At 43.9% G+C, this 13,614-nt stretch overlaps 1 protein-coding gene across 4 annotated transcripts in view; it reads right to left on the bottom strand.

Moving 5' to 3' along the window:
- Ncoa5 (nuclear receptor coactivator 5) overlaps nt 1-8,576 on the bottom strand; it is a 32,447-nt gene extending 23,871 nt beyond the window's left edge. For 2 of the 4 annotated variants that reach the window (XM_028769708.1, XM_028769711.1), the window contains exon 1: nt 8,430-8,576. The gene's annotated coding sequence lies outside the window, so the exon portion shown is untranslated. Of the gene's footprint in view, nt 1-1,757; nt 1,775-3,007; nt 3,073-8,429 lie in introns of those variants that run through there. The other 2 variants (XM_028769709.1, XM_028769710.1) reach the window with 2 other exon arrangements.
- Between the last annotated feature and the right edge of the window lie 5,038 nt (nt 8,577-13,614).

Here is a 13,614-nt window from a genome sequence, read left to right as displayed (position 1 = left end):
GTATAATTGTGAAGAACAAATTCATCTTTGCAAGTGCTTCCTGACTTAGCCTGTTCATTGCACACTTTAAGTACAGGACAGCTAGGATTTGGAGGAAATATAATAAATACCTTTAACTATTTACATAGTTTTCATAATATCACTCAGATACACCTAATATATGTGTTGTCTATTTGTAGCACAAGCTGCTCTGAACTCAAGATCTTCCTGCCTGATACCCTGAAGTGCTGGGATTTATTTTTGGGTGTAATGCTGCTCCCTGTGGTACTGTGTTAACTGGTAAGTTTGTGCCAAATCTATGCTTTCTCTCTGTATACATGAAAGTGTATTATATTGTATCCAGTCTGTGAATGCTGCCTATATAGGACTTAGGAGATCAAAGTGGTTGTATATTATGAAAATTTGAGGCAACATTGGTTCCAGATAGGAAAGGAGATATTTTATGTTTAATGTTCAATTTCGCAATTGAAAGGTTATTAAAGGTTAAAGAATACTTGCCAGGCACACCTTTAATTCCAGCACTTGGGAGGCAGAGGCAGGCGGATTTCTGAGTTCAAGGCCAGCCTGGTCTACAGAGTGAGTTCCAGGACAGCCAGGGCTACACAGAGAAACCCTGTCTCGAAAAACCAAAAAAATAAAAAAAAAATAAAAAAGAATACTTAAGATTCTATGTTTATATAACATCATATACTTAATCACAAATGCTCTGTAGCATCTATTCTCCTTGCATACTACAAAGCAATGATTTATGTGGATGTTGTGGCTTGTTTCCTCTACAAAAATGACAACAAAAAAAGAAGACTCTTAACTCTTGAATATTTTTTCTCCTTTCTTTCTTCTTTGAGACAGACTAGCCCCAAATTCAAAACAATCCTCCTGTCTCAGTCTTCCAAGTGCTGGGATTACAGGTGTGAATCAGCACGCCTGGTTTTGTTTTACTTTGTGGTGCTAGCTAGTCAAGGTGTCTGCCACTGAGCTGCATCCTCAACATAAACTACTTTTTTACTTTAGAGGCCAGCATCCCTTTCATGTGGCAATGCAAGTGTTTTGACTTTTCACCTTCAATTCCAAATGCCTTAATCTTTCAGACTGACTGACATACAGAGACAATGAACAGGAATTTTCTGGCAAAGAATCTCATTCAGGAAGACTGTCCTGTGTTAGGGTAGGCGTGAGAGGTTTTCAGAGTTGGTGAAACATCATCACCAACATTGTTATTAAGCCTCTCACAATCCTACCACACACACAGAATTTCTGGGGACCTGAACTCCTGTCACAGGAGGCAGAGGTTAGGGAGTTCCTCTTTGAAACGCACATGCAGTTAGCAGAAAGGAGCTTCTGCATTAATCACATTATTTCCTTCCTGACTCATCAGAGAGGTAGACAGACAACATCAAGGAAATAGAAATGACACTAACCTAAAGGAGAAGAAAAAAGGCAGCAAGAGTCAGAGCTCTTTGGGAACATGAAATGAAGAATTATGACTGGATAGAGATTAATCAACAGCAGAGTGGTTGCAACTTGGGAGATTCCCCCAAAACAGGTGGGATACCTCTTCTGAGTAGAAAAGGGAAAGATATGATGTCTCTATTCCTATGACATGTTATTTCGGTCAAACATCTTTATAAAATCCAAAGTCAGTCAGTCTTTCAATATCTTCTCTGCTTTTGCTTGGATGCTACTTTGTACAGTTTAATAATTATTATCAGCAAAATGAGTGCCATTCAGTATCACCATAATCAGAGGAGATATATAACCTTGGCTGCAACATCTGTGATTTCCAAGCGGTCTTCTGAAAGTTTCACATTAAAAGCACTTCTTATTAAGATTTTTAAGTCAAGAAAATCAACACCATCTGAAGGGATTTACAACAAAAGGAAAAACTGGGAAAATAATCAAGAAAACATGTTACACAGAAGTAGTAGAGTCATTTTAAACCATGAAAGATCAGAGTGAAGAATTCTCAAAGAGTGTAGTTTCCAATTTACAGTTTTATTTCAAACTAATACACCAGGCAGGGGCCCTTGAGTGTTATAAATATGCATACTAACATTCATTGCACCATGAACTGTTTTGACAACACACATGCACACACACACACACTCTGACAGCAAACAGTTATAAAACAAGTTTTTCTGTTTGTTTCTGCAGTTCTAGGGACTGAATATAGGGCCTATGCATATGAAACAAGCTCTCTACTGTGGAGCCACAGATATGCCCTTCAAAACAACCTTAAAACTGGGTTTTTCTAGTTAGCAGACTACAGCAACAGAAAACAATGAGGAGGTACCAACAGCAATGTGAACGGTGAGACTAGGATGATTCACAGCGCCATCATCACTGCTGAAAGACTCCAGAAGCCTGTATCATTCTAGTAACTGCCAACAAAGAAAATCAAACTTGTCCCAGAGTTTAGCTGAAAACCAATCAGGAGTGATTAAATTGGCATTACATGAAGATGACACTATTTGATAACCAAACCTACAAAGACAGCAGATATCACCCCGTGCATTTCCAAAATTGGAAGGAAAAAAAATGACAGGGTTTCTAAAGGAAGGTGACTTTGGTGACACATGTAAACCAGAGACAACCAGATGAGTTTTAGTGTCACAGGTCAGAGATAAGAAAACGCTTCGCTTGCTGCATTTCTTCTAATCAGCCCTTTAAGCTAACTTCACCCTGAATGCTATCCATTCCTCATTTGTCCCTTTCACTCTGTATTTATTATTTCTTTAACTCTATTAGCATAACATTCCCGGAAACAGGAACTTACAAAGTGCTTGTTCCGTCCCCCAGCCTGTACAGAACACTATGTGCATGATTTGATCCAATCCTCTCACAACTCTTTAGCTGGACCTACACACTGTGACCCTGTCTCAAAGAAGAATATCCAATATGCAGACAAGGAAACTCGAGGGCCACAAAAACCATGTGGTTTATCTTAGGCTACAATATTGTCAAGACACACATCTGGAGGTCTAAAAGTTTGAGGATCTCTAATACTCACATTAAAAGCTAGGTACTGTGCCAGCCTGTAATCCCATCTCTGTGAGGAGTGGAGACAGCAGATCCTGACATCAGCCATCCAGTCTAGTTCATGAGAGACCCTGTCTCAAGGCAATACGGTAGAGGGCAATAGGGGGAAATATCTATGTTCTACTCTGACATCCCTAGGCACAAGGACATTCACGCTCATGTGTATACTCTGCACACACACACACACACACACACACACACACACACACACACAGAGAGCAAATCTGGAACTCAGATCCAAGTCACCAACACAAAATGTTTAAATATCAGGCTAAGCTGCCCCCAACAGGGACATGTTTTCACTTTAGAATACTATTAGGACTGATCATAGCCCAGGGGAACCTGTAAAAGGGTCAGTATGCTGGACACCCAGTGTTTGAATGTCTCACAGATACTCAATGGAGTACAAAGAAGTACTTATTTAAGTACTACTTCTGTCAATTTCTACTCCTCAAACAAAAATTATTTGTTTTGGCCTCTAACTCCAAATTCTGCTGCCCCAGCCTTCTAAATATTAGGATCAAAGGACTCAAAAACCAACCAACCAACCAACCAACCAACCAACCAAACAAACAAACAAACAAACAAAAACCAAACAAACAAAACTTTAAAAAACATTAATTTCCTGCTTTTAATTGTGAGTTTGTGTGTGTATGCAAGAGACAGAGACAGAGTTCCCCACATGAGCATGCTTAGGCACACTGAGGATTGAACCCATGACCTTGTGCAGGGTGGGCAACACTCTTAATATTGAGCTAACCCTCATAGAGGTAGAGAAAATTTCAAAAAGATCATGATTTTTACCTTTAAAAATAGTATATAAAATGATCCAATGGTCAAAATGATATCAGCCACTGAGTTTCCCATTAGCCAGGCTTCTAATACCTTAACAGCCATCAGTCTGCTAGTTTAGCTCACTATTCACAAAGAAACTGACAACCATTCTTCATTTTCTTAACATTAAAAAACAAAAAACAAAAAAACCCCAACCCATCAGCTTAACTTTTGAATCAGTGTTGGTGGTGGAACCAAGGGCCTTGAGCCCTCTCGGCAAGAGCTCCAGCAGCAGCGTCACCCAAGCCACTCGTCCTCAGTGAACACCTGAGCAGGCACGAGTACATTCAGTCAGACAGGAGATTCTCACGGCTTTTTCATCTTACAAAACTGAAACTCTATGTCCATGAAACAAGACCTTCTCATTCCTTCTCTCATATATGTATGATCCTATATTTTTACATACAGACATTCATTCATTCCCTATGTCGCACTGCTTTAATGATGATGTGTCAGTACCTCCTGGAAAGTTCATTAAAAATCAGATTCCTAGGCCCTGTCTTAAGTTTACAGAATCTGAATATTGGGACCAGTCTTCTGTAGTTTAACTAAAGTCTCAGGAGACTTTCAACAAGTATTTCAGAAGTACTAGTCTGTCACCTATATATTCTTCTAGCTTACACAATACAACATATGGTTAGGCCTTCCATTTACAAGTCTCTCCCTAAACCCTGTTCAGATAGAAATAATAAACATCAACCTAAATTTAGAAAAAAACCTAGTCACAACCAGGATTACTGATAGTGACAACTGCTGCCTTGTGCTTGTACTTGTCTTGAAAAGTTCTTAATTATAAAAATGGTTTCAGCAGTGGTGGCACACGCCCTTAATCGAGGAACTTCGGAAGCAGGAGGATCTTGGTGAGTTCAAGGCCAGCCTAGTGTACAGGGTGAGTTCCAAAACAGCCAGGGCTACACAGAGAAATCTTGTTTTGAAAAGTCAAAACAAAAAATGATATCAGCTTAATAGTTTAAACTAGATTCTTCTTGGCTTTTTGGCTAAGTTGTAGTGTAGTATAAACTAGAAAGAATATGGAATATTTAGAACAGCTGAGGACTTTTTGATAACTAATTCCTTACATTCAAAAGAATGCCTTTTCCTAACAAGGAATGTCTACCAAGATCCCAATGTCTGTTTGATAACTTCAGATTTACTTCACTTTGATTTATTGGTGTGGATGTGGAAGTGCATATGTGGCCATTTTAATTTTTTCCCCAAAAGTTGCATTGAGATAGTAGAACAAAATGCTTCAAAGAGGACCCCAGGAACAAGACAATACTCACAGCTCTGGCTTGTAGAGTTAGCAGTTTGCACTTCATTACCAGAGAACTGGATAACATGCTTCAAAAACAATAAACTTAGTTTGCTGCTGGAATTACCAACCCCAATAAGCCTATATAAAAACACACAATCCAATTATTATAATTATATGCTATGAGCCTAGATTGGGCAGATCTAACACTATCCTAACTTATTCCCCAGCTATAAGACACCTTGCTACTTGCAGTTTCTTTTGGCCAAGTGGTTCTGGTCCATCATGGCTTCTTCTTCCGCTTCTTCAGTCCTCTCTCCTTTCCTCTTCTAACTGCCCAATCACAGGTTCTAGCCTTTATTGACCAGTTCAAATGGGAACAAGGTTCACATGAGATCACCTGAGTACTTGATGGGCTACTCTCAGGGGCAACTCCTCCAGGAAGCAGAATTAACATCAGACTACAAACAGCATTGGACAACCCACAACACAGTATATGAAAGGAAAGTCATCAGATTGCACTCTCTCTAGGACAGGGAGCAGAGTGCCTATAACTGTGTAGTTACTAACTTTAACCTCTGGAACCTGTGCTGATGGTCCTATTTCTTCTGGAAGTTACGGTGTGATTATACTTTTTTTTTTTTTTTAATTTTCAGGGGTTGTGTTTCCATGTTTTAGCTATTGTCACAGCATTTTCTTTCTAACAGTTGATGTTTGTGGGTTATTTCTATTTCAACAGGATTGAGGGAGACTTCTAAATAAAGGGCCTAACTGTATGTTATATTGTGTAAGCTGGGGGAATAAATAGGATATTGAAACCCTGGTACTGCTTTGTACAGTAGCCTTACCCTTACCTTTCATTAAACCGTCTATCAATGAGAGTAACAGAGGATCCTCTCCTGGTGGGCACTGCTCTTTTAGCTATGTGACAGGCTAACTCTGTTTAAGCATAGTCTAGACAACAATAACCTGTCAGATAACAATCTTACAAACTAACCTGCAGGAACAAAAGAGTGGTATTTACCATGTGCACTGCTAGCTGTGGATTCCCTCTGCAACTAAGCATCAATGGTGAGTTTAGAAACAGAGAAAACACTAGGTGGTGGTGGCACATACCTTTAATCCCAGCACTTGGGAGGCAGAGGCAGGAGGATTTCTGAGTTCGAGGCCAGCCTGGTCTACAGAGTGAGTTCCAGGACAGCCAGGGCTACACAGAGAAACCCTGTCTCGAAAAACAAACAAACAAACAAAAAATAGAAACAGAGAAAACATTTTTCATGTGGGGAGTCAAAACCTGAAGAAAACTAAAGGGCACATTCCAAAGGTTTCCTTTACTGTAAAAGGTTTTTCATTCTTAAACACACAGGTGAATTCAGTTCTCACAGTGCAGCAAGCTTATAAAGGTACTGCCATCTGCAGGCCGCATGCACGGAATGCCGGTAATCATTATTTACAATAAAGTTTCAAAGCAAACCATTGTTTTTTTTAGCTTGGAGCACTGGTAGATGAGGCTTCACTTGCTGACGTTCTGAAATGGTACTCCTGAGTAAAGTAAAATCCCCCTTGTTTCTCTGCACAGGATTGCTACTGAGAAGTTTGGGACAATGGACTCTGTGCTCAATCTGAGGTCAGCACCCCAAAATACAGACTTCTTGTCATATAGCCCTTGGTGGTGGGGTATCTGGAATGACCCAAGTTGGCTTTTCTGAGTTTTCTTTCAGAAAACAAATCTGCTCTCATACTTTATAAAAACTGAATTTATCATCAGATTACTAACAGGACATGGAACAGCTGATATCCATTTAGTCTTGCAATGTGGTTGTTTTGCTAGCACATTATACAAGGAAAAGCAGTCTCCTACGTTTAGGGAGAGACTAACACACATGTCTAGGGGCTCAAAAAATATATGAAAACTGAAAGTCGAGGTAAATGGACGAGACAAACCAAAAGGAAGGCATGCACGCTAACCATTAGTCAAGTGGTCTCCAATCCCCACAAGGCAAAACTAGGGCTTTGTTCCAAAATGTTGATACAAAGTTGCTTTTCACACTCAGACGGATACAGACAAGGGTTAAGTGTGCTGTTGTCAAAAGCCCCATCAAGGTTTGTAGAAATATCCTTTAATGAACTTTCAAGGTGGCTACCACACCACAATAAGAAAGCAAGGAAACACACCCAGTGCACCTGAGGGAGGGTTCCTGCAGCTCCTGGGACTAACACTTCTAAAGGGCAACCTTTTACAACGAGAAAGCTCAGAATATCAATCATCACCCCGAAGATCCCGGGACATTGCAATGGGATCTGGAATGCCGCAGGGGGAAAAAAATTCCATATACAGTGAAAGACATAACATGACAATTAACCTCGTACTCCACGGGCAGCGTTTCCCAAAGCCTGGAGCGCACAACTTCAGGAGGCACAAGGACACAGTGTTTATTTTAATAGACAGGTATTTATTTTTTTTAATGAGCGTTAGAGAATGGCTTTCCATTATACCGTTTGGGGTTCAAATTTCCGCCTTAAACAAATGCATTTAAGGGGGAGGGGGAAGTCAGAGTCAGTTTAAAGATAAACATTTAACATTTGGTATCTAGTACAGATATAGGCGAACTGTAAAGGTGCAGCGCGAGGGACGAAAGCTGGGGAGACGTGGTCCTAATAAGCAAAGCCCCCTGACCCGCTACCAGGGTGCGAGAAGGGCCCATGCTAGGACCCTGGGAAGCCAGTAGGTTCCGGCGCCGTGTCCGTGCGAACCTCCGGCACAATTTCTCTCGCCCGGCTCTCCGGGCCCAGGGTCCGCGTCCATATAATGGGCGAGATGTCACACAAGTTGACATCTCGAGAATACGCGACAGCGCTCCCTAGGCTGCTAGGCGTCAGGACACCGCCGCCGAGACCGGTATCCTGAACGCCGGTTCGAATCCCTCCTGTGCCATTAACTCACAGAGCTCCCCTACCCCTGCCCACCAAGCCCCCGGGCGAGCGACTTCACTGACTCGAGTGCAGGGCGTGCTCGATCCTACAAAGGAACCTCAGCGCCTGCGACCGAGCCGGACAGCGGTGCCCACCTCAGCGCACAGTCGCTCGCTCGCATTACTGGGTCCGCCAGACTCGGGTCTGGGCCGGACCGGAGCCGGAGGCAGCCGCGCCCCGCTCCGGGGCATGCGCAGCCTCGCGCGTGCCCGGAGAGCAGGCCGCGGCCGCGCATCGAACGGGCCCTCCCGCCTCAGCGTCCCCCCTCACCCCCCCAACCGCCTGCCCATCAGTACTACGCTTCGGCGGACGGCCACCGCTCCCCGGCACTCACCGCTACCAGCGCGGCCGCCTCCCCGCCGCTCCTCCGCCTCAGGCCCGCCGCTGCCGCCTCGGCTTCAGCCCACCTGCCCGCCGTAGGACAAAGGCGCCACCAACCGACTAGCGCGGGCACGAGGCAATGGCGGCCGGGGCGGAGTGTGGAAGTGGGGGCAGAGGGCGCGCACGCAGCGGCGGCCGCGGCAGTGTCGTAAAGAACGTGCGGATTTACGGCAGGGCTGAGTTGAGGCGTCCATCTCCTTGGCGACAGAGGCGCGGTGGTGGCTCTGGGGCGGCGGTTGAGAACGCCAGTGGTTGCCTAGTAACTGGGTCTCTCTTGAAGACCCGCTCTACGCATGCGCCCCGCAAAGGACTTCAGTCTGGCCTTTCCCTTTTCCAGAGCCCTTTTCCTCACCCATAACTGTACAACTAGAACATGAGAGTGCCCCAGTACTTTCAGCCCTGTAACACTTAAAGCTCCGAACGGCCAAGCGGCTGTAGATGGAAAACGTGCAGTACCCAAACCTGATCACAAGGAACAAAGAGAGCAGCCGTGAAGAAAAAACTGTATTTAAATTTGCATTTAAATAGGTTGTGCATCCTATTTGTTGCCGAGTTGCCTCTAGGAGCCAAAAGACTCCTAGAGAAAATAGTCGCAGGTTTTTCTTGAGATAGTACTTTGAGGAATATTCAAGGTCAAAACTTGCCTACAATGTCACTGTCGACCATGAAGCGTGTAAACCTGCCGTGGGTCCCTCCCCCCAACCCCCATTTAATCTAGTTTGTCACAGGGACTGGAATTTACAGTTGTAAATGCTTTCCATGAATTTAAGCTTTGGCTACATGAATCACCTCACGCCTCAGGGAAGTCCTCAAATGCCATCGGGCCTTGTCTATCCTCCTCGTGAATAGTACAGGTCAACTAAAATAGTGACTGTGGAATTTGAACACTGTGAGAGGCCCAGTTTCTTTGAATCTCTGATCCTATATTCACTCTGTTGACTCACTGTTTCTTGTGCATTTGCTACAAAGACCTCAAAACTTGGCAGTTCTGGAGGGAAAGGTGCATGCTGCCTAGTCTGAGGACTTGAGTTCAACCCCACATGTGCATATACACACATACACACATACACACACACACACACACACACATTAAAAAACAAAAGCCATCTGGTGTGTCACTGGACATCTTTTATAACAATATTCAGGAGACAGAAGCAGGCGGACCACTATGCATTCAAGACCAGCCTATCCATAAGGAGTTCCAGGTCAGCAAGGGAGACCCTGCCTCAAAACTTTTCAATTATAAAATAATTCTTTAAAAGACTCTGTGACTTGATATGTACCTTCGTGCTAGGCATCATCTTAGCAAATCGAGACCCTTCTCTGTTCTCTTGGAGAGTAGAGGCTAGCAGAAAGATAGAACTCAGGTTAAAAAGGAATCACACAGGAGTTTGTAGCTGCACACTGAGATGTGTGCTGGTGCATCCCACATTCCTGCCTTCATGAAGTAGTCACTCTCAGGCTGGAGCTGGAACTAATTGTACACACCGGTGAGACGGTTGTAAAAATGATTATAAGAATGGATGAGCTTAGAGATCAAAAGAGAAAATCTGTCAGATAGCCCACAGACACTTATCCTTTCTTCTCTAAAATAGTTCCTAAGGTATGGGTTGCAGAAATGACCCAACAATAAGAGCACTAGTTGTTCTTGCAAAGGACCTAGGCTGGGTTCCCAGCACCTAAATGTTAGCTCACGACTGTCTTTAACTCCAGTTCCAGAATATCCTTTGCCAGCTTCTTGCCTGTGCAAACAGCAGGCATGAATGTGGTGTACACACATGACACTTAGGCATTATACTCATACTCATAAAATAAAAATAAATATTTAAAATACTTTCTAAATTTAAAAAAAAAATCAGGAATCATGTCAGTTAGTTTAGTGTCTCCATTATGGTCTCTATTGCTGAGTCCAGACACCACGGCCACAACAACTCTTATTAGAAGACATTTCATTGGGGCTGGCTTACATTTCAGAGGCATAGCCCATTGTCATCATGGCAGCACATAGGCAGACAGACATGGTGCTGGAGAGGAAGCTGAGAGTTCTACCTGTGGACAGGGTAGGAAAACAGGAGGAGAAAAAGACATACCTCCTAACAATGCCACTTCGTATGAGCCTAAGGAGGCCATTTTCTTTCAAACCACTACAGTTGGGGTTTTTGTTTTGTTTTTTTTTGTTTTTGTTTTTTTTTTTTCGACACAGGGTTTCTCTGTGTAGCCCTGGCTGTCCTGGAATTCACTCTGTAGACCAGGCTGGCCTTGAACTCAGAAATCCGCCTGCCTCTGCCTCCCAAGTGCTGGGATTAAAGGCGTGCGCCACCACTGCCCAGCAACTACAGTTGTTAAGTGAAAATATGGGCTGGAGTGTGAGGCACTTGGCAGCATGCTTTCTTGCCATACAGGAAGTGTGAGATTGCATACCCGGCACTGCATAAACTGGGGTGGTCTTGCAAGCCTATATTCCTAGCTCTCAGGAGGTAAAGGGGAGATCAGAAGTCCATGGTCATCCTCCACTACACAGAGAGTTGGAGGCTAGCCTGGGCAACATAAGCTAAAGGCAAAACACTGTTGGTTTTAGAGATGGTGTCTGGTGACACTCCTACGTCAGTGTGGCTTTGTACTGCTGTGGTAGTCAGAATAATGACTCTCAAAGATGCCCATGTCCTCACTTCTGGAACCCGTGAATCTGTCTGTCTCCAAGGCAATAAGGACCATGCCATTGGATTTTGAGCTCTCCCTGAGTTGTCTAGGTAGGCTCATTATAATTCCACGAGTCTTTATAAAGGGAGGTGGGACTCTCAGAGTCACAGAAGAAGGCATGCTACAGAAGCAGAGGGGAGATGGAGCGGGCAGAAGAGAGAGATGGGAGGAAATGAGGAGGGGGTAAAGGGAAGTGAGATAGTTTGGATGTGAAACATCCCTCGTGAGTCATGCATATGCACACTTGATCCCTAGATGGTGGCACTGTATGGGGATGTTATGGAAACTTTTGGGAGTAAGGGGCTAGCTGGAGGTGAGAAACGATCCCTGGAACCTTCACGTTCTGATGCACCAAAATTTGAGAAGCAGAAACCTCACGTTCCTACTGCCGCCTTGCATTCTCTGCTGTAATGGGCTGAGAACTCCCATACCCATGAGTGTAATAAATCCTTCCTCCAGCAGATGCTTATCTCAGGCATTTGCTGGGGGTAGGAGGAGAAGGAGAGGTACCGGTTGATCCTGGAAAGCAAGCAGCTTCTAGAATGTACAAGAGATAGAGGGATAGATGTTCCCACAAACTCTACTGGAAGAAACAGCCCTTCTGATTTTTTTTTTAACTTTAGACTTTATTTTCTGTAGAAAACATGATTTTTCTGTAAGTCTTAACATGACTTACTTCTTGCCCTTTAATAATTAAACTTTTAATTAAAGTTGATTTTGACGAGCCACAGGTCAGTCTAATTAGATTCTCTCTTTCTTTAAGCTATTTAACACCAAATAACACTTCAAATAATTTTTGTGTTTGTTCAATTTTTTTTGTAGGAGAGTTTGAGACAGGGCTTCTTTGTGCTGCCCTGGCTGTCCTGAAATTAGTTCTGTAAACCAGGCTGACCTTGAACTCACAGAGATCCGCCTGCTTCCAGCTCCTGAGTGCTGGGATTAAAGTTGAGCACCACCACTGCCCGGTTTCCGTATTGATTGGCCTGGAAGTTACCCTGGAGCAGAGGATGGTTTTGAATTCCTGACCCTTCTACCTCCTAGATGCCAAGACTACAGATGCACACCACCATGCCTTGCTCACCCCAGGATTAAGTTTAGGGCTATCTGCTGTTGCAGTGACATCTCCTCTTTGATTGCTATTACCTCTGATGGAATGTGTTCAGTCTGTCTGCAGAGCTATGGGATGCACTTTTGAAATACTTAAAAAGAAGAGAAGAATATATGCTACTGAGATGACCAAGCGTCCTGCCATCAGAAATTCTCGAAAGATCCAGCTCCCCGGTTGTCTCTGTACTGGGACCTGTAAAGAGACCATAAATCAGACAGAAAAGCAAAGGATAGCAACACCAGACAGGGCAGTTAGCCAGTGGTTCTCCATTTCTGTGAGATTCTGATTCAGGGAACCTGAGGTAGAGCCTGAGAATACCTTCATGTATGTTTGTACCTGTGTGTGTGCGTGTATGTACAAGCCCATGTTTTTATGGGTGGGAGTATGTGTGGTGGTGGATGAATGTATGTAATGTGTGTATAAGCTCATGCTTGTGTTAAGGGAGGATGTGGGGTGAATGCATATATGTGCACGTATGTACAAGCCATGCTTGAGGGGTATGTATGGTGTGTATATGTATGCGAATGCGTGTACAAGCCCATGTTTATGTGTGTGGGGGTATGTGTGGTATATGCACGTATGTGCACTGCATGTATGTACTAGTCCATGCTTTTGTGTGTGACCAGAGGTCAATGTTGAATATCTTCCTCTACCACTGTCCACCTTGGGGTTTTTTGGTTTGGTTTTTGTCTTTTGTTTTGATAAAGGTCTCTCAATGAAACTGGAGCTCATCCCTTAGCCAGGCTGAGCGTCGAGTCCCAGGGTCTCTCTCATCTGTCTCCATGTGCTGGAATCACGGGTGTGCATTGCCATGGCTAGGGTTCTGTGTGAAGGTTGGAGATTTGAACTCAGTCCTCAAGCTTGCTCAGCAAAGACTTTAACCACTGAGCCATCTCCTTGCTCTCACCCCCTTTTATTTAGAGACAGGGTCTTCCTATGCATTCCAAGCCTTGAGCCAGCAACCTTGCATCAGCCTCCTGAGTGCTGGGATTACAGGTATGCACCGTCGTCCTCCACAAGAAACTGCATTTTAATTTTAAAAAGCTCTCCCAGGTTTGCAAGTTACTTGGCTGGGTGATTAAAATTGCAAAGATAACAAGCCAAGTTGCCATTCGCCACAGGTCACCACCATCTCTCAGGGTCCTTTGTAGAGAACCCAAACTCATTATGTTACATGTCCTGTCTGAAGCTTTCAACGGGAGACCTGGCTGGCTCAGTTCAGAATCTGAAGATGAATGTTCCAGGCTTAACCCAGTGGTAAAGGCACTGTGTCCACCTTGTTCATGGGTTCTGGGAATCAGGAAGGGCTGGCCTAGCAGTTCTAGTTCAG

Source organism: Grammomys surdaster, unplaced genomic scaffold, assembly GCF_004785775.1.
Source record: "Grammomys surdaster isolate TR1022 unplaced genomic scaffold, NIH_TR_1.0 193, whole genome shotgun sequence".
NCBI classification, from domain to species: domain Eukaryota; kingdom Metazoa; phylum Chordata; class Mammalia; order Rodentia; family Muridae; genus Grammomys; species Grammomys surdaster.
Note: the sequence above shows the minus strand (reverse complement) of the source record. Positions and strands in the feature narration are given on the sequence as shown.